General features: G+C 39.7%; 1 pseudogene; it reads left to right on the top strand.

Annotated features, from left to right (window-relative positions):
- Positions 1 to 7,885: 7,885 nt before the first annotated feature.
- LOC149246386 (DNA replication licensing factor MCM4-like) overlaps positions 7,886 to 26,918 on the top strand; it is a 31,384-nt pseudogene continuing 12,351 nt past the window's right edge.

Here is a 26,918-nt window from a genome sequence, read left to right as displayed (position 1 = left end):
ACAAACGATCACATTGCTGACATAATCCAGTTTTTAACCACTAGCACAACCCCGGAGGGATATTCTACATAACAGAAAAAGGAATTGGCAGTCCGATCAGCTGATTTTTCTGTAATAGCTAGACACTTGTATAAGATGGCCACTGATGAAATACTCTGTCAATATGTTCTGGAGTTTGAACGATCTAGCATTCTCGCCGAAGCACATGGAGGAGTGGCGGGAGGACACTATTGTTGAGCGATAAAATGTGTCTTTTTAACTCCTAATTATCTTCACATTAATTGTCAACCCAGGGACGACTTTTTATTTCAAGAGTGTACTCAGTCTGAGGCGGCTATTTACTCAAGAGTAATGTTTTGCAGTATAGTGCTTAAAATACAAAAGTAAATGAATGCTTGAAACAAAATCTACTTACAATTAAAAGAAACTTAACACTCTGAAACTTAAATCATTCACTCAGAAAACTACAACAATTTATCAGTCAAGGATGCAGTAGCAATAACTCATTCCTTGTTTAACTGATATAAATTAAATCAAACATAAACAAGATCCACAATCTGAGAACTTAGGCAGCAATAGCCAATGTCCTTTACAGTTGTTGATCTTACAATCCATACTAAAGCAATAAACTGAAAATGATAAATCAATAATGCTGCTAACAGAAATGGAATAAACACGCTTGCTGCAATAACATTTAAAAGGCAAAAACAAATCCTTGCGTGAAAGAGATAACAGCAAAGTCTATTTAAACAACAAAGCTAATTTACCGGAAATGAACAACAACACTAAATTAATGGAAATGAACAACAACAAAGCTAAATTAACAGCAATCTGTAATGAACATCAAAGTCTGAAATGAACAGCGAAGCTTTATATTTGAAATGAACAGCATAACAATATAAGTTGAAAAGGATAATAATCTCTGTTATGATGGAAAAGAACAGCCACACGATTCAATCACAACTTGTGCAATAAAACAATTTCATAAAATACTATAACAACACGCTGTAAAAACATGAAACTGTGAAGCAATGCGATTCAAAGGAAGAAGAATTAAATCAAACCATCACACAGCAGAAATCGTAAAGATATAATACAGCAACAGCTTAATCCACCAGAGGCTGGGCCCTTAGCCGCCAGCGGATGCTACTGGGCTACTTCAGATGAGAAGAATGAACAACAACTCCCAAATCATATATTAATCATTAAACTTGGTTGACATTACAATATGATCACGTCCTCTTGGCACCACAAGTCTGTAAATCAGAATTACAATTTGAAATAATAGAGATCCATGCTCTTTCCTCCTATCCTATCCTATTATCTCTCTCTAATCATCCATCATGGATCATGAATCCATCATTCTGAATCCTCAATTCTAAAATCATAATTCTGCATTCTCTCAGCCATCCTCCTCCAATACATAATACATACTCTCCTTTTATAATCATAAAGAGGAGAAATCAAATAGTAAATATGATCTCTCATAACAATATTAGATTGTTTCTAACCAATTGATCAACAAGAAAATATATTTCCATCCATCTTTCAACAAGAGCAAGGCGAATTTGGCTTTGCAGCTGAGATTTGGAAAATGGCAACACAGCAAATTTGAGAAAATCGTGCTCAAAGAACCCTGCGTTTCTCTCAGTATAAGCCAAATTTTGGCAAACCATTTCTATATTAAAGTTAATTTGGTCCATTCTGGACAAAACCCCTGTTCCGGACTTTCTAGATTCTTCCTCATTTGCTTAGAATCTCAACCATAAAATTGTCACTTCTTATTCCAACGAATTTATGAGTTGGAATATTTAATGATAAAATCTTCAATCTGGAAATTTTATTGGAGGCTAAAAATGGTGAATAATGTTACAACCAATTTATTAATAAACTATCATTGATAAAATCATGCATAATAATCAATTTATTAGAAATAAAGGAGAATAAATAATATTTTTCCATAAGCGCATAAATCATGATAAAATGGATTTATATAATAAATTATAATAAATGACATGATAAAGAAGAGTAAAAATGGATGAAATAAGTGTTTAAAAAGTGGTCGTATTCACGGCCCAACAACTATGCAGGCAGAGCAACTACACAGAAGATTTTGCGCGCGGGATTGTGGTGGCCAATGGTGCATAAGGATTCTAAGGCGTATTGCAGGGCATGTGATGTTTGTCAGAGGACAGGGAAGCCATCATGAAGGGATGTGTCAGGCCAGGCAGTAACTCCATGAGGCAGAAAAATGATTCGTATATTCATTCAATCAGGTAGGTTTGTTATATACATGAGGGAGATACTATTCAATTCATCTCCCGATGACTGTTCACATTTCTCATTTATTTATTTACATATATTTACCTAATCACAAGGATTAGGTGTCAACATTACCCCCCTTAATCTGAAGGGATGTTGGTGAGTCCAAGCATCGTTCTGAATCATTCAAGATTTTCTCTTCCAAGCGCTTTGGTGAAGATGTCTGCAATTTTCTCATTTGTGGAACAATGACGGAGATGGATTATTTTGGCCTCAACATGATGTCGAATCAGATGATATTTAGTATTGATGTGCTTTGTTCGATCATGGAACTTTGGGTTCTTGGCCAACTTTATTGCAAAGGTGTTGTCAATCATGAGTGGAGTTGATTGTACTTGTTTTACCTGCAAATCTTCAAGAATTTTCCTGAGCCACACAATTCTTTTTGTTGCTTCAGTTGCTGCAACATATTCTGCTTCTGTTGTGGAATCTGCTGGAACTGATTGTTTGCATGATCTCCAGGAGATAGCTCCTGATCCAAGACTCATAGCATATCCTGAAGTAGATACCCCAGTTTCTTTGTCTCCATCAAAGTTTGAATCAGAGTATCTGATCAAGCTGAAGTCATCCACCTGTGTGTACTTGATTCCAAAGTCTTGAGTTCCCTTCAAGTACTTTAGAACTCTTTTTGCAGTAGACCAATGTCCCTCACAAGGCTTTTGCATAAACCTGGAGAGGATTCCAACAGCAAATGAAATGTCTGGTCTGGTAGTAGTTAGGTAGTTGAGACTTCCTACAAGCTGTCTATACTTTGTTGCATCCTCAAATTCTTTTCCTTCAATAGATGTGAGCTTTAAGTTTTGTTCCATTGGAGTAGTAAGAGGATTGCACTCTGTCATGCCAAAGCTGTTCAACAAATCTCCAATGTATTTCTTTTGAGAAAGAAAGATGGACTTTGGATGTTGGGTTACTTTAATGCCAAGTTAGTAATGAACATAGCCCAAATCAGTCATTTCAAAACTTTTCCCCAATTCCTTCTTTATGGATGCAATGTAGCTTTCATTGTTCCCTATCATTAAAAGATCATCTACATATACCAAAAGATATACAACTATTTTTCCAACTTTCTTGACAAATAAAGTTGCATCATCAAGATCAAAATGGGTGAAATTGAGTTTCAGAAGATGCTCAGATAGTTTTTCATACCAGGCTCGCGGTGCTTGTTTGAGGCCATATAAGGACTTCACAAGTTTGCATACTTTATGTTCATGTCCTTTCACAACAAATCCTTCAGGCTGGGACATAAAAACATTCTCTTTTAGATCTCCATTCAAGAAAGCAGTTTTTACATCCATTTGATGGACTTTCCAACCGTTCTGAGCTGCTAGTGCAAAGAGTATCCGGATGGTAGCCCATTTTGCTGTGGGTGAAAAAGTCTCCTCATAATCGACCCCTTCCTTCTGTGCAAAACCTTTTGCCACAAGCCTAGCTTTGTGCTTGTCAAGTGAGCCATCAGCTTTATACTTGTTCTTGTAGACCCACTTGCAGCCAATTGGTTTGGTTCCTAATGGAGGATCAACCAGCTTCCAAGTGCCGTTCTTTATGAGGGCATCATACTCCTTTTGCATCGCTTCTTTCCATTCATCATGAGAAGCAGCTTCTTTGAAGGAAGTTGGTTTAAAATTTGTAGACAAGTTCAATTCACAATCATAAGAAACATCCATATCAATAGGTGAATTAGAGTCATCTACATCACCTCCATTTTGCTGGTTTGAATTTCTGGTTCCTGTCTTTCCAACTTCATCAGCATGAATACTTTCAAGTGTCTTTGTCAGCCACTTTGGGGGACCTTTCTGAGATGGTCCAGGCTGCTCTGTTGATTGAGTTGGGACTGAATCAAGATTGAGTCTCCCAATTTTATCAATTATATCACTTAAAGCATCATCCGTTGTTGGAGTTTCATGCGGGGGAGAGTGTTCTTCAGAAGAAGATTCCACATGTTGATCTAGTATAGGAATCCCCCCTTCAAGATGTGGAATCTGATTATCAAATTCTTGAAATGATTTTTCTTTTTCGAATCTATCCAAGTGATCAAGTTGCCACTCAAAAACATTGTCAGTTTTGGATGATTCAAGAAAAATTACATCTCTAGATACAACAAACTTTTTATTTACTTCATCATAGAGGCGGTATGCTTTGGAGGTGTTTGAGTACCCCAGGAAGATACACTTACGACTTCTAGCACTGAGTTTGTTTCTATGTACCTTTGGTATCAAGGCATAATAGGTGGAACCAAAGACCGTGAGATGCTTTACCGAAGGAACATGTCCATACCACATTTCATAAGGAGTCTTGTTTCTTATAGCATTAGATGGACATCTATTCTTTATATATGCAGCACATAGAACAGCATCAGCCCAAAACATTATCTTTACATTTTTGAAGAAAAGCATGGATCGTACCATATTTAAGATTGTTCTATTCATTCTTTCAGCTACACCATTCTGTTGGGGATTATAAGGCACAGTTGTTTGATGTTTGATCCCATGTTGGCGAAGATAGTTTTCAAATTCATTTGATGTGTATTCTTTTCCATTATTTGATGTGTATTCTTTTCCATTATCAATGCGAATAGACCCAATGTGAGATTGTGCATCATTTTCAATCCATTTATGAAAATTCTTGAATGTTTGAAAAGCATCATACTTGTTCTTCAATAAATAAACCCAACACATTCTTGTGTAGTCATCAATAAATGTCATGCTATATTTATTTCCATTTGCAAAAGGAACAGGCATTGGACCACATAAATCTGAATGAATGAGTTCAAGTTTCCTATGTGCTCTTGAATGTGAATCATGAAAAGACTATTTGCTATGCTTTCCTAGAATGCAAGCATCACATTGCTTAAGTTTCCTAGGAATTGTAGGCAAACCAACAACACCATTTTTCTTCAACAAGCGGAGACTGTCATAGTTCAAATGTCCAAATATAGCATGCCATAATAAACTTGATGGAAGTGTACCTTCTTCATGATGAGCATTGTATGAGAAATGTTGTGCATGAGCAGAGGTTCCTTGCAGTTTGAGAAGCCTTTCTTCTTCTATTCCCCTCATGACAAGTGAGTGGTTAGATGCTTTTCTTACCTCAAGCTTGCCATCAAACATATGAATGGAGTGACCTTGTTGGCGAATGTGGACCAAGGACAACAAGTTTCTGTTGAGCTGTGGGAGATATAGAACATGATCCAGAAGAAAGTCTGGAAGACCAGGCAGTTTAAGCCTAATTGTGCCAAGCCCTGATGGCTTGATTTTTGATTGATCTACAAAGTATACTGCTCCATCAACGTTGTCAGTGAAATCTTCAAAAAAATATTTTCTATGAGTCATGTGGCAGGTTGCTCCTGAATCAAGCAACCAATCATTTTTCCATGAAGCAAGTGAAGCATTAAACAAATCTTCATTTAATCCAATGTTACATTGTGCCTCAACATAGTGAGCGGATTCAGGTGCTTTACCTTTGTCTGTATCATCAATTTTACCTTTCTATTGGTTTCTTTTTTGCTCAATTTTGTCCCATGGTAGCTTTCATGTAGAGGCATCATGTGATCCATTTCTTTTGCAGTGAATGCAGTGCAAATCTACCTTTTCTCCTTGAGAATGTCTGCCCCCCTGCCTCTAAAATATCTTCCTCTTCCTCTTCGTCCACCTCTTCCTCTTGTAGAATCTTGAGCAGGATGCTTTTCTTTATGAGCAAGGCACACAGTCTCTTTAGAAGATTCAGGGGCTGTCTTCTTTCCAAAAGCTTTCTCTCTTTCAGAAAACTTTTTCACAAGAGAGTCAAAGGTTATATCTTTGAGATTTCCATTTGCTTGCAATGACTCAAGATAATTGGAGTAAGTAGGATAAAGTGCCTTGAGAAAAGTGATAAGAGGAATATCCAATTCAACCTTAGTAGATTTGATATCATGCATTATAGACTTTACTTCAGATGCAAGAGCAAGAGGATCATTATTTTGCAGTTCAAGAGTGAAGAGTTTAATCATGAGTTGAACAACTTCAAGTGCAGAATGTGAGTCATAGAGTTCTTTCAGCGTTTGTAAGGCTTCAAAGGCAGTTGAATATGACGAAATATGGCGACTCACCTCTTCATTTACAGATGCTGCGATTAATGCATAAGCTTTGCTGTTCTTGTTTTCCCAAATGAGGAGCTCTTTGTATGAGGTAGGCTGTACTGGGTCATTGTCTCCTTCTTCGACACACACTCCTTTCCACAACTCATTGAAAATGAGGGTGTGTTTTATCATCCGGGACTATTCAGGATAGTTCTCCTTGCCAGTGAGAACTATTCCCACCATAGATATGATTGAATGCATTGTAAAATCCAAGAGCTATAAAAATACTTCTACTGCTAAAAGAAAATTGATTCTGATATCAAAATGTATTCTGGCCTCAAACAATATATTAAACACAGTCAAACACAGGAGCGTTAACTATGTTAGTCACTTTGAAAACAGCTTTATGAAAACAACACTATGGTAGTCCAAACAACACTAAGGTATAATACATATGTATGTATTATTATACCTCGCTGCCCTAAAAATCTTCACCGCATATTACATTTTAATGCATTATATGCCATGTCCATCATATAAAAGGCAATGTGAAAAAAGGCTAACACGCATATACTGTCATAGTTTAAATTTTAACACCATTCAAAAGTCCATCAACAGAGCCTTTCTTAAAAGACGCAAAGCCCAGCTCTGTCTCCTTATTAGTTAGTATAAACTGACATTCTTCCAAGCTTGTGTGCGCAGAAACAATAAAGAACTTCACCTTGGTTTAAAGAACGTGCCATGAAGAAAACGTCCCAAGAAAAATGAAATGGCTCCTTCGACCATTCAGTCCTCCCTAGAAAAATCAAATGACTCTTTCGACCATTAGGTCCTCCAATATAGGGCGTATGCAGTGTCAATACAATCGGACAACAACATGTGAACGACGGTTCAACGCACATAAGAATTGAATGCAGGCATACCATTCAACGCAGTCCTTGAAATATTTTTCAACGTATATCACGGCCATTTAAACGCCTTCACAGTCTCAGAATTCAGAACACAGATAAATGCAGAACACTCCTCCAAAGATAAATTCATAGAAAAGCTCACAATCATTTTTACCTCAACGCGGAATTTTACAAGTCAATCTCCCATAAACTTTCACAGCACAACAGAACAAGAAAACTAGTGCTTAGCAGCAATGTATACCATGTCAACCACGCATATCAGATCCAAAACATGACCACGCATACGCATATTAGGTTTATGTTGCAACAGGACAACGTTCCATCTTCTCACAATAAAAAACGCAGTAACGTTCTGTCAGCCAGCGTTAAAAAATACCGGAGCATTTATTCGAAGGTGTAAAGATTACCAAAAATGTGACAGCGTCCAGCATCCAGTGTTCAACTCAGTCCAACATTAAAATGTGACAGCGTTCAAATGTGTGTGCAGAACAGGCCACCAGAGAGCAGAGGAACGTTTCAGGCTACCACCTAATACGTGGAGCAAGCTACCAGGACAGCGCTAATAATTATCATGAAATGCTAGGGCAGTCAGGACAGTATGGAGGAGCAGCGTTGGCAGTGTCAGGCAGAGGAGCGTTTGCAATGTCAGGTGCAGGTCTGTATAAAAAGAATATAGCAGACAGGCAGAGGAGTTACAAGGAGCATGAGAGCTAAAAAGGAGCTGGCTCTGATACCATGTCAGGCCAGGCAGTAACTCCATTAGGCAGAAAAATGATTCGTATATTCATTCAATCAGGTAGGTCTGTTATATACATGAGGGAGAGACTGTTCAGTTCATCTCCCGATGACTGTTCACATTTCTCATTTATTTATTTACATATATTTACCCAATCAGAAGGATTAGGTGTCAATAGGATGAAATACCCTTGAACTCGCAGATCTCTTTGCAGGTGTTTGAAAAATGGGTAATTGACTTTCTAGGTCCGATGCAATCCCCTGGGAAAAAGATGGGCGCATGGTACATTATTACTGCGACTGAGTATTTGACAAGATGGGTGAAGGCACAACTGGTCAAAGATTATAGCACTGCTACAATTGCTAATTTCCACTTTGAGTTTGTCTTGACGTGTTTTGGATGTCCTAAGATACTGATGAGTGATAGAGGTACGCATTTCTTAAATGAAACAATTACCGCAATGCTCAAAGAATTCCAAGTTTATCATAAAAAGAGTACACCCTATCATCCTCAAGCCAATGGTATGGTTGAAGCATTCAATAAGATCTTGGAGAGCGTTGTTATAGACATTTTTGGGCACTGCAACCCCAATCATATATTTCCATAAACCAAGGGCTTCTGAGTCCCTAAAAGTGTTGTTTCATGCCCTAAAGGAACAAGGTCAGCTGATTACATCATCTCCAAGAAGTTCTCCATAGGAAACTGCTCAGAACTGGTCAAAACTGGACCATACAAGTTGCTTAGTGCTAAGGGTGCGATGCATCTCACTTGCCCAGTGTAAAAGGTGCAATGCATACTAGAAAGCCCTTCTGTAGGGTGTGATGGGTGAGAATGGACAAATGGCAGAGACAGTTTGCGATGTGGATGATCATGGAATCTTCTAGAAACTTCTCCTGTGACACTTGCCTCTCTGAATTTGCCCAGGGATGAGTAAGAGACCATCAATCTCCAAGTGGAATCAAGAACTATCAGAGAGAGGACACTAATCAAAATCCCAGAAGCTGACTCACTTCCCTACAATCATCTATATATGGATCCCTCATCCCAGAGATCCAGAGGCTGGAATTTTGTATCTTGTAAGGAAGTGCTGTTGGTTTCCTGGTGGAATATCATAGTGTTGGGTGATCTAAGCTTTTCATGAGGTGAAGAAGGGCTTTCATGCTAGGAGGATGATGCTGGTTCAGATCAATGGGTTGTAATCCTCTCTTCTAATCTTTATATTAATAAAGTTATTCAAGTTTTCCTCCACATTCTTGTGTGTCTGATAATATATGTATTTGTGTGGTCAATATATATCTGGTCCTATATTGTTTATGATTGTAGATATCTGCACTGTGAAGCTATTATGCTGCTTTGACTTTACAGGTACTCTTTGAAGTGGAGTGGACAAGGGAGAAGTGGCAAAGACTTGTCGGTGAGGAGAAGGAACAAGCAAAGAACCGAGCGAAAGATCGAGGTTGATATTCTTTGATCCTCTCCTATATACTTCTCATAAAGGAAAGTGAAAGTAACTTTACTCTATTTGTTTCTAAGATAGCTACCCGTCTTAGTGGGACTAGCAGCTCTGCATAGACACTAGATTTCCCGATAACAAAATGGCGACCATACTAGGGAGTGAATAGATTGTTTGCTTGTCTATATTTGTTTGTTTTATAAACTTACAGACGGAGCCTGAAGTCAAGCCAGCTAGCCTTCGAACTGCATTTTCTATGCAAGTGCAAAGTAGATCAATGTTGCTTTAGTCTATCTCCAGGTTTTGTTTATAAACTGAACAATCGATTTGCAAACATCTTAATTGCCCTGGTGGTGGCTCTATTAACCTCATTAGATTAGTCCCTGTGATTTATATTTACTGAATATCACTTGCTCGGCCTAAATCCATGAATTGAGCTGCAAACTATGATCAAGAACCAAGTTAAATTCTCGTTCTATTACCATCGCACCCTCTCTTCAAGGAAATCTAGATGCATCGTGCCTCTTGTGTGCAGTAGGTGGGATGCATCCTTGTTTCCCTATGTTACAGGTGCGATGATCAGAAAATGCTAATTTTGCCTTCAGATTTTGGTTTTTCTTCACTCTCTTCAGCTTTATTCAGGAGTTTTGCTATCTGTGATCAGTATACCACTATGGAAACTCCCTTCCTTTCCATCATTCCACCTCCATCATGCAAAGAACTGTAATTTTTTTTATGTATTGTGCGCCATTTTCAGTTCTCTTTTACAAAGAAGTAGCGTAATCGAACTGTCGTTTCTTGATTTGAAAGTGTCGCAAGTGTCGTTTTCATTCAAAGAAAAGAATTCTATTGTTCTTGATGGTCGATTATACAGTTACTCTTGTATTTGATTTGAATTAGTAGTTTTTCAAGTGTCAAAAGCAGTTTTCAATTCAAAGTCACAAAGTGTCATCATTATCTTCCTTTCGTTTTTCAAGAGAAATTTGTTAGTACTGTCGCTTTGAAAAGATAATTCAGATTTGTACTTAGCATTCTTCTTGTCATTCACACATTAAGAAGGCTGAAAAAAATACATGCATGTGCATTTGCATTTAGACTGCTTGTTGGTTTGATTTAGGACAGTGCATCTAGTGTGTGCTCTCTGCTCTATGTTGAAAGAATATCATTTCTCTTTCTTTAGTAGCTAGGATTTTCATTGCAAAAAGAAGATTAAACGATTGTTTATCATCTTAGATTGCATTTTAGGAATTGTATATCTACATCACACGGTGAACCTGAAAGGCAAATTTCTTAAGAAAGATAAACTGTAAAATAAATTCAATGAACATAAAAATGCTTTGGAACCTAATGCACAACATTTAGAAGTCTAGGCTAGAGACGTATTCTGGCGTCGTAAAGCCTGGTAACTATCGCTTTCGTTGTTGGTTGGGTGATTCGTCCTCTTTGAGACGACAAGTGCCAATACGGGCCTGTGCTCCCACGTACCGTTGAGTATATATTGGGAGACCACAATAGGCTATATCCTTTATCCATAGGAAGTCGTGTCAGCCGCCCTATCGATCGCAATGCACTGAACACAGCATTTGGGAAGATTCACTGCCGTACCATAAAAAGTATTCTGCAGTTTTGCGATCAGTTTAGTAATCCCTCTGTCTAGATTTCCAGAGTAGTCCCTTTCGTTCCTTTTCAGACTCCTTAAAGGAAAAGGTCCATCTGAGCACTTGTCACTTCAGGCTCATTAAAAATCGAAGGCAACTAGAGTCATCTTTTGTTTTTTTCTCGACTCTTAAAAATTGAAAAAGCAAGTTGTGTCAAAGCGTCTAAAATTTATTTTAATCAGAATAACATCACTGTTCCCTCATTGGTCTTAGGTTGAGAAAATGGAGTCCACCAACCAAGGATTTCCCCTTGGAGGAAATCCTGGTCCTTTCTCCTCTTGGGGAGATGTTGGTGCACCTCATATGGCCACATTGTCACTTCCAGGATTGACGATTGGCTTGCCAATATGGCTCTTCTTGACCTCTATCATTCAGAATACCGTGATTCCTGAACAATCAAGTCAGCAAATAGATGATACTAGAGTTACCCCCCAACCTTCTACTTCATCCGTTTCTCCCTCTCCTCCTTCCTCTTCGCTTGATGAAGCTAGTAAAGCAAAAAATCAAGTAACTAAGAAGGAGAAGAAGGAGCCAAAGGCGAAATGGGGCAACCATGCATCGTCTAGTGAAAATCCACACACTGCACCATCCAAGCCTAAATCTCCATGTGTCATTTGCAAAGGAGACCACTATCATCAATATTGTGCTTGCATCCCTTGGATCTTAAGGGACTGGTCTCCTTGTTTGCACAATCCGGTGTCATTAACCTCTGACGATCATGTTGAAAGTACACCGTCAACTAGTGAAAGCGAAGTATTTGGACAGAAAAGGAAATGTAAATTTCCTTGTAAACTATGTGAAGGCGATCACGTCGTCCACCGTTGTCCCTTCCTAGACGAAGCAAAAAGAGTCTTGGATAACCGTCCCGCTTCACCGCTGCAGCTTCCTCCTAGATACAAGAAACTCTTGCCGAGTCCATCGCTAGTTGAAAATACGACCGACACAACTTTGTGGTCGATCGAAGCATCTATCATTGAAGATAAACCCACTGAATCCATACCAGAAGAAATTCAAAAGGTTGAGGCGGCATTCAACTCGGTCTTGTCTTCAAAAGGTCCATCTTCAGATGATACAATCACCGAAGAGAATGAGAATGGCACCGTTCAAATTCTTTTCGTAAACACAGACTCCGATGAACATGGGGGCAATCTACCCGTTCCTTTACCGTAGGAATGAAGTTCGGCAGAGTCATATCCGGCCGTCGATTCGGTCCCACCCCCAAGAAACCTAGTGGTTTCCTTCGATTGGAATCTACTAGGCAGACCCCGTCTACCGTCGAATGTACCATTCTGAATCATTGTACAAGCTTACAGAATGGTCATGGTCGGTACTATCATAGATGAAGGGGCTTCTGTGAGTATCCTTTCCTCGACTACTTGGAAAGCGCTTGGTTCGCCATCGCTTATGCTGAGATGAGAAATCTGACAAGCTTCGACAAAGGAACCAGTCGAATGTTAGGGATCCTTCCAAATGTGCCTATAACTTTGAGAAGGAAAACCATGTATATGAACGTAATGGTAGTCCAAGGGCCTTTAGATTACAATCTACTCCTTGGGCGTGACTATATTTATTGCATGGGAGCCATTGTCGACTCACTCTTTCGAGTAATGTGTTTTCCGCATGAAGGCAGAGTGGTCTGGCTCGTAGACTAGCTTTCGTTCCTCGGCTCACACATGGAAAATAGTTAAATACCATCCCTAAATGGTCTTTTCATGCAAGGAATGTCTCATCAATCTCTAGTCCATCCACCTAAAGAACGAGAGTAATTCGGGGGTCAGGACTGAAACCCAAGGGGCATGCACCCTGGTCTGCTTTGGCAGGAAAACTCTAGGTATAGGATAGGTTTCTGCGAAGGATATATGACTAGTTTGACACATGTCTGTATAGGAAAATGGGATTAGACCGGATAAGATACCTCCGTTAGAAGGTATGCATTTCCTGATAGAAAAATGGTTTTGTTTGCAAATTGAGGGGTAACCTATAAAAGGTAGGCCTTTCCTGACAAAGCAAATGTTTTGTTTGCAAATTGAGGGGTAACCTCGAAATATACTTCACTATACCTGGGGGCATGCAAACCTTTTTGCGTGTAAGTGAAGAGTGACCATATATTTTCTTAGTTTTTAGATTCTCAAACCCTTTAAACTCATAGGATTGGTCGTTCTTAGCTTACATAAAGGAAGGATACAGAGCAAAGCTTCGAAAGGAGAAAGATCCATAAAAATGGAATCTATCGATGAGACATTCTTATTATATGACTGGCACGAGCAGTTTTTATGTGAAGTTCAAGCTCGTTAAAAATTAAACCTAAGAAATGAGCAAATGTTTCCCCCAGAGTTTAATCTCATTAAAAAATGAACCAATCTCCGGTAAATAACCATTATGAACGCATTATCATTAGCTTTTGAGCCTTGGTCGTGTTCTCATCATCACCTCCACTTTGTTTTAGCCGATCATACGCCTCCATTTGGTTGTTTACCCCTTTTGAGGAACATTTGCGAAGAGTGATTCTGTTAGCCATCCTTGTGACACTGCCGTGATTGGAAAATTCCAAACCTTACCTAGAATCAGCTGCTACCTGAAATTATCACTCGTTCCTCAAAAAACGAGTCTCCTTTAAGCTCTTTTCGCCTGACTCATAAAATATGAAAATATTGTCGAGCAGTTGGCCTCTCCAGCTTGTTAAAGCTACCAGGAGTGCTATCCCTCCTCTAGATTTTAATCTTTTTGGACCTGAGGGATTATTACACAAAAAGATCAAGCGCTTGTCTTGTTCGGCTCGTTAAAACTATCGAAAATTCATCCCTTTCATATTATTTTATATTTTTTTGGACTTAAGGGATTATATGACAAAAAAGGATTATTAGAGTTTCCTTTACATCCCTTTCAGACTCTCTAAAATTGAAAAGGACCGAGTTATCTTTGTCGTTAAACTCGTTAAAACCAATAGCGACAAACTTGTCCATATAGACAAGAACGAGTTTCACTGTCACTAGGCTCGTTAAAACATAGCGATGGGTTTGCCCCAAGGGCAAATTATAGAACAAGCATATGTTATCCTCCTTAAGCTTGATAAAAATAAAGAGGTACTGGTCAGCAATGACTGGGGAAAAATTTGGAAGAAAACTTGAAGAAACTTTATTGGTAGCAAAGTCGCTCTTGAACATGACACTTTCACTCCATGTCTGAGTCGAGTTGGGTTATTCCGTTCACCGGTCATATTACCATTGGTCCACTGTACCATCCATCTTTGGGGTTAACGCTACCAATCCATTTCAATGTCGCCAATATGTTCAAGAGAAGTCGATAAGAGAATTCACCAACCCATCTTGTGTCTCATCCATTGTAATACCTTTACGCTTCATTCTTTCGTGACCGCCACCCTGAACCCTGTATCATCAAATTGTTTCCACCTCCAAAAGTCATTTTCTCCGTTCCGTGTCATAGATGTGGGATTCATTAAGGCCCTCCTATGACGGGTCACTTCTTGTCGACATCAGCTCATTATCCAAGAAGTCGACCTAGGAACAACCCTTTCAGTACTTTGAAGCTTGCATGCCTTAATGGCAAGTTTCTCACTTTCGGCGACAGGTTTAAATCAATGGCCTTCGATCGAGAGATTTTGCGTGGTGTTCGAAGCCAAGTCCCATTTTCACACCACGTGAATTGTACTGCCGTACCTTGAGGGTCATAATCATTATTGGTGATTCCTCTCGTGCTTGTTAACAGCTTACATCGTTGGCTGGTAATCAGGCGATGTCTTTCCATGTTCGACTCCAAAACATTTTTCACATGGATCGAATTGTACTTCTGGCAAAGATTGGACGAGTTTGAAGACCCCGGATCTAGTTTCATCCATCCGGGCTGTGATATATTCAGGAAAATAAAGACATCAAATGTACATCATTGTTGCACAGATGATCATCCGAATCAAAGGATGATGGCTCTATTAGAATCATCAGTCTGCCGCACAGATGGTTGTCTGTCCTATGTACATGAAAATGAATTTATAAAGCTAAGCATGGGAATGCCTGCCTCAACTAGATCATGAAAATGTTATGAAGATAATGTATTGTATTGTATCTTATTAGAGGTCGCCTTCTAGTTCAAAAAAACCTCCGATCCTCATGATAAAGCATTTCACTTGACATCAAAAGATTAACGACCTCATGCTTTAGGGGGAAACTGTTATAGACATTTTTGGGCACTGCAACTCCAATCATATATGTCCATAAACCAAGGGCTTCTGAGTCCATAAAAGTGTTGTTTCATGCCCTAAAGGAACAAGGTCAGCTGATTACATCATCTCCCAGAAGTTCTCCACAGGAAACTGCTCAGAACTGGTCAAAACTGGACCATACAGGTTGCTCAGTGCTAAGGGTGCGATGCATCTCACCTGCCCAGTGTAAAAGGTGTGATGCATACTGGAAAGCCCTTCTGTAGGGTGCGATGGGCAAGAATGGACAAATGGCAGAGACAGTTTGCGAGGTGGATGATCATGGAATCTTCCAGAAACTTCTCCTGTGACACTTGCCTCTCTAACTTCGCCCAAGGATGAGTAAGAGATCATCAATCTCCAAGTGGAATCAAGAACTATCAGAGAGAGGACACTAATCAAAATCCCAGAAGCTGACTCACCTCCCTACAATAATCTATATATGGATCCCTCATCCCAGAGATCCAGAGGTTGGAATTTTGTATCTTGTAAGGAAGTTTTGTTGGTTTCCTGGTGGAATATCATAGTGTTGGGTGATCTAAGCTTTTCATGAGGTGAAGAAGGGCTTTCATGCTGGGAGGATGACGCTGGGTTAGATCAATGGGTTGTAATCCTCTCTTCTAATCTTTATATTAATAAAGCTATTCAAGTTTTCCTCCACATTCTTGTGTGTCTGATAATATATGCATTTGTGTGGTCAATATATATCTGGTCCTATATTGTTTATGATTGTAGATCTCTGCACTTTGAAGGTATTATGCTGCTTTGACTTTACAGGTACTCTTTGAAGCGGAGTGGTCAAGGGAGAAGTGGCAAAGACCTGTCGGTGAGGAGAAGGAACAAGCAAAGAACCGAGCGAAAGATCGAGGTTGGTATTCTTTGATCCTCTCCTATCTACTTCTCATAAAGGAAAGCGAAAGTAACTTTAATTTGTTTGTTTCTAAGATAGCTACCCATCTTAGTGGGACTAGAAGCTCTGCATAGACACTAGATTTCCCGATAACAAGTGCGCTGATGAAGGTCTGCAATGCGAAAAGGAATGATTGGGATGTATGCATACCAGCGGTCCTATGGGCATATAGGACGACGTGTAAAACGTTGACAGGCCAAACTCCGTTCAGGTTTGTTTATGGGATAGAGGCGGTGATGCACATGGGGTATATTGTGATGAGTCTTAGGATTGCAGCATTGACTGATATGGTGGATCACGAGACTATGGAGGAGTGCCTCACTTAGTTGCTAGAATTAGAAGAAGACTGGTTTTTAGCAGGATTTCACCAACAGGTGCACTAGGAGCGCGAGAAGGCCTGACACGATCGACATATTAAGCTGTGCACCTTCAAGGTGAATGATTTAGTGTTACTTTATGATAGTAAATTCATGAAATTTCCTGGGATGTTTCAAATGCATTGGCTAGGTCCCTATGTCATTAAGGAAATTATAGATGGTGGTGTAGTCCAGATCACAAAGCTGAATGGGGAATTGTTTCTGGGTCAAGTCAATGGCAGTCGATTGAAGTTGTATAAAGGGGATCCTAGCCCTACGCAATGACTATATGATGGTAGGATAGTCTTAGTACTCCTGGCAGCTAGAAGGAAGTACGAGACTATAAACTACACTGCCGAGAAGTGGAAAAACAAAGTAAGGAGTTGCGCCATGCAAGTTGGTGCCACGCAGTAGGGTCGAAAAATAGCCGTTGGGTGCCTTGTAGAAAATTGGATGGCGAAATTTCCATTAGAAGGAGTGGATAGGCTGCATTTATGGTGCGAAGCTTTGGAAATATACTACCAAATATTCATTTATGATAGAAATATGGAGGGAATAGTCAGATTTGAATTTGAAATCGCCTATAAATCTGGCATGCTTCCTTGCATTAGAAAACTTTGTTCTCTGAAAATTGCTTGTGAGCTTTCTTGCCTTAAATTGATGAACGTCTCTGATTAGGAAGAACGTTTTAAGCACCCATGGCTAGCTAATGTGTATGAAACTTTTCGTAAGGCCTTCTTGGACATAATGATGTCCACTAACCCCGCAGAAGCCGCAAGTTCTGAAGCCACAGTGATCCAAAATGGATCCTAAAAACCCTCTAAGTCTTCAATACTTAAAACTATCGCAAAGGATAGACCTTCAAGAATGGTGGAAAACACTATTGGACGAGAAAAACATGAATAAATGGTGAAAACGGAGTATATCGGAGGCTAAAACAATATTGCACAGGAGTAGTCAGATCTGGCTGATCAACGGTCCAGATCTAATCGGCATATCGCAATTGGAGGTGGCAAGTGGAGTCAATCGGAGGCGGCCTTATGGAAATCATGATAGCAATTAGCACGATTAAACAAGGGCCGTTGATCAAGCGCGCAGATCAATGGTCCAGATCTACTCGCAATATCGCATCGCAGCTATGTAAGGGGTGATGCCAACTGGCCGGCGACCATGCAATATGTCGATGCGTCGATAGCCGATAAGGTTGATCAGAGCAATCAGCGATCGGGGGTCAAGAAGGAGATGCGACCATGTGATACACCGATGCGCCGATAGCCGATGAGGCCGATTGGAGCAATCGATTGTCAGAAGCCAAAAGGGGCATGCAGCATGCGATATAGCCAGACCCAACAGGGTTATGAATGGGATATGATAAAATTTGAAGTCTGATATGGAGCAATTTGTCGGGTTTTCCTGTGTATTTGGGGTTTTGTGCTATAAACCCAAATACGAAGGAAGCCACGACTAGTGACTTGCGATAGCAATACAAAGGCGGACCCGATGGAGTCTAGGGTAGAATTGATAATATTTGAAGTCCAATAAAAGGCATTTTGGTGAAATTTTCAGCGTTTTCTGTGTATTTCTCTGTGTAAACAAAGAAACAATTTTTTTAGGATTTCAATGTACCAGTGGTCCTTTCCGTTGCAAAACAGGTGGCCACCATACCTGAAGACGTTTAACAATGATTGTTTAACATTCACAGAGGATTTGAGCGGAGAGGCCAGGAGCCAGAGAGCCCGAAAGGGAAAACGAACAGACAAGCGTCGATAGGCTTAAAAGCCACTCAGTGTCAGAGACAGAGGCAGGCAGTGCTAAGACAAAGAGAAAATAGAGACAAAGAGCGAGAGGGAGAGTCTGTGTACTCAGAAAGACTTGAGGGATTCAAGTAAAGCCCTGTTGTTTGTTCTTGTTGTGTTGAGACTCACATTTGTAAAAACTCTGCTCTTGAAGACATAATAGAGAGGTCACCACTGAAAGTTGGACCAGGAGACGTAGCCCAAGAGTTTTGGGTGAACTCCTTGATTATTTGCTGTGTTATGTGTGTGTGTCTGTTATGTTTCTCTAACTGCTCATTGTCTATATTATTCACAATCTTTTTGATCTGTTGCACTAAGTAATATAGGCAAATCCTGCACATGAGTCTGTAATACCTTAATATTAATCTAATATCTCATTTTCAGATCAAGTGGTATCAGAGCATTTGGTTTTTGGTTTGTTAAGGTTAGACAAGCTTGTGCTAGATTCTTTTTGAATGCTAACTAGGTCAAAGCTCAAATTGGGAAAAGGAGAACTTGTTGAGGCCAATCCAGAAATCGGAAGAGTCTATCCTTGGAGGAAAATGGCAGAAGAAACTCCCTTGGGAGCAGAATCTCAATTTATGGAAGGTTTTAAGGCACTTCAAGCCATGGTGGAAGAGATGTATCAGGAATTTAAGAAGGGTCGAGGTGAAAGCACTTCGACACCTAAAACAAAAAAAGGAGCGGAGGAACATTTTCTATTTGCCCCTCCAGAAGACAAAGGAAAAGAAGAAATTTCTTCTCCACCATCTACTCCATCATCACCTTCATCATCCTCATCATCTTCTTCACATAAACCTAGCCCTGATAAGAAAAAGAAGAAAACTTCTTTGATTAAATTAGATGTAAATTTTGATTTGCCGATTTATGATGGAGAACTAAATGAAGAAAATCTAGATAACTGGATAAGACAGATTGATGTATATTGCAGGGTGTAGAACATTGATTCAGAAAGGAGAAAGATTCAACTGGCTAGCCTTTGACTTGGAGGAACTGCCCTAGTGTGGTGGGAAGGCAAGACACAAGCTGATCTGAAGAAACATGGTAAAATTCTTTCTACCTGGAATGAATTTGTTTCTGCCATTAAAAAACAATTCTATCCTCTAGCTTATATGCAACAAGCAATGATGAGTTGGCAAACTCTTCACCAATTAAAGGGCTAAAGTGTACAAAAGTTATACCCAGGAATTTAGAGAAAGAGCTTTAACTCTAGGCATATCTCTAGACTCACCTGAAACTTTGTTGAAGTATATAGGTGGTCTGCATAGCTATTTGAAGCACACCATTCTCATGTTTAATCCCACTAGCCTAGATGATGTATTAGTTCAGGCTACACATCTAGAAGCTAGAAGCAAGAATGTGAACCCAGAGGTTGGGGGATCATCAAAACCCTTTGCAAGCAAGAACAAGGAAAAGAATAAGCTGATATGGAAGGAGAGGAAGACAAACGCTATACAGAAAGACAAACCTTCATGCACTCATTGCAAGAAGGACGGACACGATGATGCACACTGCTAGTCTTTGCATCCGGAGCTAAAACCCAAAAATTTCAGTGGTAAGAAGAAGAAGACTGCTGCTGCTATTCAGAAAGACTTTGGGTTAGACTTAGGTGATGAAACAACAATCACAGCCACAGGTATAAAAGGTAAAAATTCAGAAGCATCTACAAGTAATTCTACACAATCTATTGATAATGAAGATAATGAGAGAAAAAGACATGAGCTTTTTCATATTAGAGTTATTTCCAAGCACTAAAAGATCGATACTTTATTTGATAGTGGATCACAAGTAAACTTGATTTCTGAAACAATTGTAAAGAAGTTGGGATTACTAACAACACCTCACAAGAAGCCATATCCATTAGGTTGGGTATGTGATAAAGCAAAGCTACAAGTGACAAGACAATGTAAACTTAGGTTTGCTATTGGGTCAACATTTGTAGATGAGGTTGAGTTAGATATAGTTCCCTTGGATATATGTGGTATTGTTTTAGGAAGTCCTTACTTGTATGATAGAAAAGCCATTTTCTATAGAGCTGAAAATAAGTATCAACTCACTAAAGATGGAATAGAATATATTTTAAGAGCTCATTAACTCAAAAATAACTATTCTCTCATAAACTCAGGGCAGATGAAAAGAATTGTAAATTCATGCAAGTAATTTTTACTAATGGTTGTAAAGGAAAATAACCCTGATAAAACCAATGTATTCGAAGGCTGTGATGCTAAACAGAAAGCTGATTTAGTTAAATTTGTTTCCAAATATGATATCCTATTTCAAGAACCTAAAGGTTTGCCACCCAAAAGGGAAATAGTACATGATATTAATTTGTAGCAAGATGCTCCATTACCTAACATCGGAATGTATAGGTTATCCGCTTTAGAGAATGCAGAGATTAAGAAGCAGGTGCAGGAGCTGCTCGATAAAGGGTTCATAAGACCAAGCACATCACCATGTGGATCTCCAATTGTGTTGGTGAGAAAGAAAGATGGTTCGTGGAGGATGTGCATTGATTATAGAGCACTGAATAAAATAATGATCAAGAATCGTTATCCTCTTCCTCGCATTGATGATCTATTAGATTAGTTGAAAGAAGCAGTTTATTTTTCCAAGTTAGACTTGTGTAGTGGCTATCATCAGGTCAGAGTTGTAGAACAAGATGCATGGAAGACTGCTTTCAAGAAAAAGCAAGGGCTGTATGAATGGCTGGTTATGTCTTTTGGCTTAACTAATGCTCTTGCCACTTTCATGAGAGTTATGAATGATGTACTCAGACCTTTTATTGATGATTTTGTAATTGTATATTTAGATGACATTCTTGTTTTCAGTAAAACATGGGAAGACCATTTGAAGCATGTAAAGCAGACTTTAGATGTTTTGAAAAGAGAAAATCTCTATGTGAAGTTATCAAAATGTGAATTTGGCAAAACATCTTTAAATTATTTGGGTCATATTGTAGGGGGTGGTGAATTGAAGATAGATCCCTCTAAGGTCGAAGTCATTGTGAACTGGCCTAAACCCAAATCTGCTACAGAAGTTAGAAGTTTCCTAGGAGCAGCACAATATTGGAGAAAGTTTATTGCTAACTTTTCCTTGATTGCAACTCCCTTACATGCTTTAACAGGATTGAACAAGGTGTTTTAGTGGGGAGGCAAACAACAAAAAGCCTTCGACACTTTAAAAGAAAAAATTAGTATAGCACCAGTAGCACTCCCAGATCTTCAACATCCATTTGAGATTGAAACAGATGCCAGTGACTATGCCATGGGAGCAATGTTGATGCAACACGGTAAACCCATATGCTATCATTCTGAGACATTTAATTTTGCAGTAGTTAATTATCCCACATATGATAAAGAATTGTATGCATTAGTACAGAGTGTGAAAAAGTGGAAACATTACCTAATGGGCAAAGAAACAATCATACATACAAATCATTAACCACTTCAATATTTGCACTCACAAACTAAATTGCAGCAATCAAGACATTATAGGTGGATGGGTTTCCTACAACAATTTCATCTTGTCATCAGATATAAGAAAGGCATACACAATAAGGTTGCAGATATGCTATCAAGACCAATCATAAATGCATCTACTATACTTAAGCATAACTCAGTAATGCATGAAAGCTACATTGAACAATATGCTTAAGATGTAGATTTTAAAGATGTATATGCAACTTTAAGTCATGGCAAGCAAGTAGAAGAATTGGATTATTATGTTAAGGACCAACTCTTATATCATTTGGGAAATTTATGCATTCCACAAATTGAAAGAGTTAACATAATCTGAGAAGCACATACTTCTCTCATATCGGGTCATCTTGGTGTAAGTAAAATAGTTGCATAGCTGCAAAGGTTCTGTTATTGGCCAAGAATGCATGAAACAGTTTCTAGATATATTAAAGGGTGTACTATGTGTGCTAAAAGCAAGCCCAGTAATAGAAAATTAGGCTTGTACACTCCACTTCCAGTTCCTTCTCGTCCTTGGGAAAGTGTTTCCATGGAATTTGTTGGGGGATTGCCAAAATCTAGAAAAGGTCATGATTATTTATATGTTATTATGGATAGGTTCAGCAAAATGTGTATTTTGATATCTTGTAACAAGCAGGTTACAACTGAACAAACGAAGTTGTTCTTTCAGCATGTATGGGTTCATTTTGAGTTACCCACTTCTATTGTATTTGATCGAGATTCCAATTTGTTGGGAAGTTTTGGTCAAGTCTATGGGAGTTGATGGACACTAGATTGAAGAAGAGCATAGCATTTCATACACAAACAAATGGTCAAACATAGGTGGTCAACAGGACAGTGATCCAGTTGCTCAGAGGCTATTGCAGCAAGCATCCCAAGCTTTGGGATGAACATTTGTGTTATGTGCAACATGCTTACAACCATGGCAAGCACTCTTCTACTCAGAGATATCCTTTTCAAACTTGTTTTGGTTTTATACCAAAGTCTCCCTTGGATTTTTCCTTTGGTAAAGACATAGTAGTTGATGGACACAGTGATGTGGACAAAGCAACCAAGTTCATTGAATAAATCCAAGAAATTCACCAGGTAGTGCAGGAACAGCTCGAAAGAAGCCAGGCCAAGTACAAGGCAATGCATGACAAGCATCGAATTGAGCATAGTTTCCAAGTTGGTGATCAAGTCTGGCTGTACATCAGCAAAAACAGAATGCAAGGTGAAGGTAAGAAGCTGAAACCAATAAGGTATGGACCTTTCAAGATACTTGAGAAAATTGGTGAAAACGCTTTTCACCTTGATTTGCCAGCTTATATGCATATCTATTCAGTCGTTAGTGTAGAAAACTTGAGACTGCATGAACCTTCATTGATTGAAGATCCCGAAGAGAAAAGTCAGTTGCCTTCTATTGATGATCTGTTGCTAGAATATATCAATAAGTTGTAGGAAGACAGAGTTCTGGACAGGAAGGTGAGAACTACACATAGAGGGGATGTTGAGTACCTGAGAATCAAACTCAAAGGTTCAAAACCAAGCAGTGCACGATGGGTAGAAATTGGGTAAGTGAGGAAGTTGTATCCTCACTTGATCGATGGTTAAAAACCAACTTTTGGTGGTCCAAAAGCTTTTCAGTGGGAAGGCGTGATCCAAAATGGATCCTAAAAACCCTCTAAGTCTTCAATACTTAAAACTATTGCAAAGGATAGACCTTCAAGAATGGCAAAAAACACTATTGGATGAGAAAAACATGAAGAAATGGCGAAAACAAAGTCTATCAGAGGCTAAAACAATATTGTATAGGAGCCGTCGGATCTAGCCGATCAATGGTCTAGATCTAATCGGCATATCGTAATCGAAGGTGGCAACTGGAGTCAATTGGAGGCTACCTTATGGAAATCACGATAGCAATCAACGCGATTAAACAAGGGCCGTTGATCAAGCGCACAAATCAACAGTCCAGATCTACTCGTAATATTGCATCGAAGCTATGTAAGGGGTGATGCCAGCTAACCAGTAACCATGCGATACGCCGATGCGTTGATAGCCGATAAGGCCGATCGAAGCAATCGGTAATCGGGGATCAAGAAGGAGATGTGACCATGTGATACGTCGATAGCCGATAAGGCCGATCGGAGAAAACGGTGATCGGAAGCCAAAAGGGGTATGCAACATGCGATATAGCCGGACCCGCCAGGATTATGAATGAAATATGATAAAATTTGAAGTCTGATATGGAGCAATTTGTCGGGTTTTCCTGTGTATTTGGGGTTTTTCGCTATAAACCCAAATATGAAGGAAACCACGACTAGCGACTTGCGTTAGCAATACAAAGGCAGACCCGATGGAGTCTAGGGCGGAATTGATAATATTTGAAGTCCGATAAAAGGAATTTTGGCGAATTTTTCAGCATTTTCCATGTATTTCTCTACGTAAACAGAGAAACGATTTCTTTAGGATTTCAACGTGCCAGTGGTCCTTTCTGTTGCAAAACAGGTGGCTACCATTCCTGAAGACGTTTAACAGTGATTGTTTAACGCTCAGAGGGGATTTGAGCGGACAGGGGCTAGGAGCTAGAGAGCCCGAAAGGGAAAATGAACAGATAAGCACCGATAGGCTTAAAAGCTACTCAATGTCAGAGATAGAGGTAGGCAGTGCTGAGACAGAGAGAAAACAGAGACAGAGAGCGAGAGGGAGAGTCTATGTACTCAGAAAGACTTGAGGGATTCAAGTAAAGCCCTGTTGTTTGTTCCTGTTGTGTTGAGACTCAATTTGAGCTCACATTTGTAAAAACTTTGCTCTTGAAGACATAATAGAGAGGTCACCACTGAAAGCTGGACCAGGAGACGTAGCCCAAGAGTTTTGGGTGAACTCCTTGATTATTTGCTATGTTATGTGTGTGTGTCTATTATGTTTCTCTAACTGCTCATTGTCTATATTATTCGCAATCTTTTCGATCCGTTGCACTAAGTAATATAGGAAATCCTGCACATGAGTCTGTAATACCTTAATATTAATCTAAGATCTCATTTTTCAGATCACACAGCCCCTGAAGTCATACAGGAAATGGAAGAAACACCCTCTATACCTACAGTGCCAAGGTCGCCTAGGCCTAAGTTTTTTGTTGCCGAGAAGAAACAAAAGAAACCACAGAAAATTCTAGTGCGTCAATCACCGAGAAAAAACCCACAAGAGATTCGCCAAAAAGGGAAAATGGATAAGTCCAAGCAACCGCTTGAACCCCTGGATCTTGATGAAGAAGAGATTCATAGAGGAATTGAGGAGATGAAAGCTAAAGAGGGTGAGGCTATGACTCAAATCCCAAATTATATCCCACTATGACAAGGCAAAGAGAAGGTACCGAAAGATCCAGATACCGACAAGTTTATTATTTCTACACCACTGTTATCGAAGAAGGTGGTATTTGAAGGCCCATGCTTAGGGCACATTCCTGCACTCAAAATGGAAGATTGGGATTTGGTGGATCATGAGAAATTTCCCTAGCTAGTGCCGAATAAGTGTTTGGCAAAGATCTACTATGAGGAGACTAGAGTAACATTATTGGAACCAATGAAATGGGTCGCGGGGGTTGAAAAGGAAAGATTGTTGAATATGCTTTATGTGCCGCATTTTAGCAGAACAACCATCAAAAAAGTCTGTGTTCGACAATTTCTTATCCTGGTCCATGATGGTTGGGAGAACCTATCCCTATTATGGATATGCTGATCCATCGGATCACTATTTTTCTCGATCAAGGAGTGGATCCAGTAGAGGTGTTTGGAGGAAAAACCAAAGAAAAACAACTCGCAGACCAGATGAAGAGCGAGTTTGTCTTAGTGAAGAAGTCATGTGGATATTCCAGCCGCACCATTATAGACAAGGCGGTGCAGTTTTCCACGCGAATCTTGGCCTGCAAGATCATGAGGAAATGTCGCATGGGCGAGGTTCTAGCATCGATAATCTCGCTAGCTGCGAAATGTGTTAAGGGTGTGCAGTACAACTGGGCGCAGTACCTCTGCAAGGATTTTTTGGCAAACTGTCAGGAGGCCTAAGATAACGAAAAGGACTTCCACTATGCAAGTTGGCTGCTACTATTGATTGTGCTAGTTGTGTGGACACTACCAAAAGACAGTCAATTCCCTCTATAGGAAGTTGACTTACTAGAAGCCACGAAGTTCGCTTTTTTTTGGGAGACGAAGGACCTTGCAAGAGTCATGGACCTCTGTATGGTGATCAACCAGAGGTCGCGGCTATCACCAACTCTATATGAATAGCTAGACAATTATGTAGAATTCAAGGTAGACTTTAACAATGTGTCTAAACACGCGCGATGGGACCTGGAGGAAGCATGGTACAAGTTACCTTACATGTTCAGTAAGGCAGATGCATAGGAGGTCATTGGGAAATGGCTAAGGGAGTGGTTGCACCCTTCAGATGCAGGTGCAGGTACTAGCAAGGGCAGTGAAAGTTCCTTCATGCAGGGCACAACAGCGCAGAAGCCGAAAGAGGGTGAGGAGGTCATAGCTCGAGAGAAAGTTGCGTAACAAAAGAAGGAAGATGCTACCAAAGCAACTGCTACTAAGTCAGCTACTTAGAAAGACCGGGTGGCTAAGGAGACCACCATTAATGTTGAGGAGTTTGCTTCTCAGCATACTAATGAAAAAGGGGAGACTGATGTTGAAGGAGGTGGGAGTGAGGAGCAAAGCACTCCCTTTAAACTGCAGAAGTGGACCAAGGAGACCACTTCTGGACCTAGAAAGAAGCATAAATATGACAAGAACACACATGTTGATCCAATGGTCCTCACTGAGGCAGACTTGGATGAAATTGGAGACGAGGTCTGCGACACCATGACGAAAATGTGGATATAATTCGAATAGCAGTACCAGTAGGCATTGGGACTGTGCAGAAGGATCTACGCAACCTGCAAATTCAGATGGGTTGGCTGCAAGCGAGCGTTGGTCAGGTGAGCAGGATTCAAGTGTGCTTGCAGCAAGAAGCACGATTGTGTTGGATACTGACCAGACTCTAGATCTCAGAGT

Source organism: Pinus tabuliformis, chromosome 7, assembly GCF_031772625.1.
Source record: "Pinus tabuliformis cultivar Carrire ecotype Pingquan chromosome 7, CPIR1, whole genome shotgun sequence".
In the NCBI taxonomy this organism is placed as follows: domain Eukaryota; kingdom Viridiplantae; phylum Streptophyta; class Pinopsida; order Pinales; family Pinaceae; genus Pinus; species Pinus tabuliformis.
Note: the sequence above shows the minus strand (reverse complement) of the source record. Positions and strands in the feature narration are given on the sequence as shown.